This window comes from Aythya ferina (assembly GCF_964211825.1).
Source record: "Aythya ferina genome assembly, chromosome: 3".
Classification (NCBI taxonomy): domain Eukaryota; kingdom Metazoa; phylum Chordata; class Aves; order Anseriformes; family Anatidae; genus Aythya; species Aythya ferina.
The window spans coordinates 16,406,187-16,409,419 of NC_140298.1; the positions used below are offsets into that span (position 1 = coordinate 16,406,187).

General features: G+C 45.6%; 1 long non-coding RNA gene across 1 annotated transcript; it reads right to left on the reverse strand.

The window, feature by feature from the left end:
- Positions 1 to 233: 233 nt before the first annotated feature.
- LOC311434178 lies at positions 234 to 1,485 on the reverse strand. Its single transcript, XR_014691307.1, has 4 exons — positions 1,316 to 1,485; positions 987 to 1,065; positions 625 to 853; positions 234 to 508 (listed from the first exon to the last, which is right to left on the reverse strand). It is a non-coding gene; the product is annotated as an uncharacterized lncRNA (long non-coding RNA).
- Between the last annotated feature and the right edge of the window lie 1,748 nt (positions 1,486 to 3,233).

The following is a 3,233-nucleotide window of genomic DNA, read 5'->3' on the forward strand; positions in this document are numbered from 1 at the left end:
TTGACTATGTTTACACCCTGACATTTAGAGCAGAGCTGCCCACAAATTTTCCATTTACTCTTTAAAAATATAGTCTGAGTTCAGTAGGAACCGGTGCCTTCTCACTTTTTTTTTGCATTTTAGTGAAAGAAAAAAATGCAAACACAAAGAAAAAAAAAAAAAGTTATAAACCGAAAGCATCCTGAACTGAAGTGAGTGCCACCTCAAGGAAATGAGCAAAATATAAAGCCTTGGACTTTGAATGGGCATTTTATTTAAACAATGGTGTGGCATAACACTTCAAATACAATAAAATGCTTCTGCGCCTTCCAAAAGACATCATCTTTATGTCATGTACGCATGTCCCCACGGACATGCGTACATGAGGGATTTCTCTGGCTTTAAGCTATACTATGCTGTAGAAAATCCAGTAAAGGCAATAAGCAAGCTTTAAGGCTTTCTGGAGCACCTTCTGTGCCACCTGGTTAAACTCCAACAACAACTAGAGTCGGCTTTGTTCTTTTGCTGCCTGTGAAATGACAAGTGATGCAGCAGTGGATCTGAGAAGGGGGACAGGAGAAGGTGCAGGACAATTCTCAGAAAGGCTTCAATTTTCGGCCTTGTCTGATATTCATCCCAACTCACCATATTCTAGAAGTACCTGTGATTCTGTGATCCCATGGTTCTGTGAGTAGTTGCAATTCTGCAGCAGCTCATCTGTGCAGTGTTGGAGCACCCAAAACTGCCCCAGGTCTCGTCGAAGGCCCAGCATTTTCTGTGGGTATCATCAAAGCTGGCACAGGGTACAGGAGGGTGGAGGAATGCGTGCTCATCTCCTGGCTTGGTGTGAGTGCTGAGTTTCATCCCTGCTTCACTACAATGATACAGTTTGCCTGCTAAATCCTATGGGCAATTTCTGAGAGCAAGAGGGAGCAGATGGCAGAGGGCTGAGAGCAGCCACATCAGAGACAAAGCCACCTGTGTCATCCTGCCACTCCTTCGCTTACCCATGAGAAGCTGGAGAGCCACCACACAGAGGCTGAACTGCCAGGCTGCTTTGTGCAAAATCCTTGAAAGCTGCTTGTTCTGAAATTTTAGGATTGGAGAGATTAAATCACTCTTTCACACTGCCCTGGACTCCCTTTTGCTCCCCCAGCACTGTCACAAGGACTCCAGAACATCTTGGATTTCTACCACACACTAGCAAAGAACAAGTGGTACTGAAGAAAACCTATAGCAAAACAGCAACCAAGAAAAGCAGAGCTTTTATATATAATAAACACGGTGCTATTTCCCAAAACAGGCCTTTAAAATAGGCAGGGCAGACATTACTTACTGTGCTACACCACTGGACTTCACACAGATGCTCAGGGTGTTCACCCAGTGATACTTTCAGTCCCCAAAACTCCACCAGAGGTGGCTGCAGGAGGCAAGGGGAAAACGGACAGTTGGGGTAGGTGCTGAGGAGGTGGCAGGAGGTGCCCTCCACCCTACCTTGTTCTCGTGTCACCTTCTGCACAAAGCCAATGCAGACTCAGCAGAGGCTGCTGATGCCTGCTGGCCCTGCTCCAGCTGGCCTTGGAGGCACTGCCCACTCAAGGACAAGTCCTGCCTGCATTGCCAAGGCCAAAAACTCTCACTGCTATCTCTCCCTTTCCAGGCTCTTGCACCAGTTCTTGCCAGAGGCGAATTCTCTTCAGGGCACTTATAGCTCACGTTGTTTGTTTTTTTCTTTTTTTCTTCTGGGCAGAAAATAAACCTTTCCACCTCTTCCACGTTAGGGTCAGTATCTTCAGAACTTCTATTTTGTTGATGGTAGATGTCTTTATAGCCCAGGTATCCTGGGCTAAGGCTTTCCCTGTGCAGACCACCATCCAGACCTGTTTCATGGAGGATATTATTTGGAGAACCCACTGGGAAGATGCAATCTGCCTCTCATAAATTGCAGTCAGCCTCTCTGGGGAGGAGCAGACAAGGGCAGAGGGGCACAACAGGGTTGTGCCATGAGTGCATCAGCCAGACCTGACCCATGCCACTCAGAGCCATGAAGGCACCTCCTCCCCAAACCAGGCAGCCACTGATCTGTCCTCTGAAGGACAGGGACCAAGGCAGGACCAGGGCCAGACTGCATCCAGCACAAGGCTGATCTGCTAGCAAAGTGTAGTGATCTGGCCGAAGGCCCAGAAAGAGATATCGCAAAAAACAGAGCTGCCCCAGCTCTGTTTTGACACTGCTTCCTCCAGGACTTCTGGTTACAAACAGCATCTCAGATTTGCTTTGATAACTTGTTTGAAATGATGGCTTCAGAAAGACTTATTACTTCTTCAGGTTAGCATGCCTGTCTACTCAGCTCCTGCATGGCAACATCCTGCCTGCAGTTTTTGTCTGTGAACATCTCCCGGTTTGCTCCCTCCTACCACCAGCCCAGCATGTGAGCTCTCTCCTCCCCCTAGGCAAAGCCATGAGGCTTCCTGTGCAGTGCATGATTTTTACCATTTCTTCTTCCTCAGTCCTGCTGCCTGCTCTCTTTTCTCTCTCTCATCTCCTGCTATGTCCTAACTGGGACTCAGCCTTGAGGTTCTTGTTTAAATCTGGTTGGTCAGAACCAATTTTTCCATACTGATTAGAAAGATATTCAGAGCTGGTTTCTGACTGTGGTATCCCTGCTGCACTGCATGCTGCACGTCTGAGAACCAACATACACACGTTGGATCACCACTAAAACACTGAAACTCTAGAATATTGGATATCCAAAACTGCTTACAGAGCTAATAATTTATCTATGTTAGAAAGACCTTGACATTATTGGTATGCTGGGAACCACTTTGGGTGGGAATACTTGCATTTGTTTTTTTGGTATGCTATCTCGGTATTTACGGAAGCCCAAACCTGTTTGAGATGGTTCTGCCAAAACAGAATAGTGAAAATTTTGTCAGTTCAGCTATGCCACTTAAGGGAGACATTTTACAGACTTCTAAATGATACAGCTAGAAAAGCATGACAAACGGGCTATGCCAAAGCAGCCTGGTTTGAAAGCCCATGCTGATGTAGCTGCTCAAGAATTGGTAAATCAAACTTCGAGTAAAGCAAATATAGTCTCCCTTAGTGTTTGGACTATATATTTAGCAGAGTCATCTATTTTCACTTAAGCAGGAGGAAGCTTATCTCTAGACTTTATATTCTCAACAATGTAAGGAATAAAAACATAACTTTTACTATTGGAGAGAATCTTGCATTTTTAAGAAATAACTTAC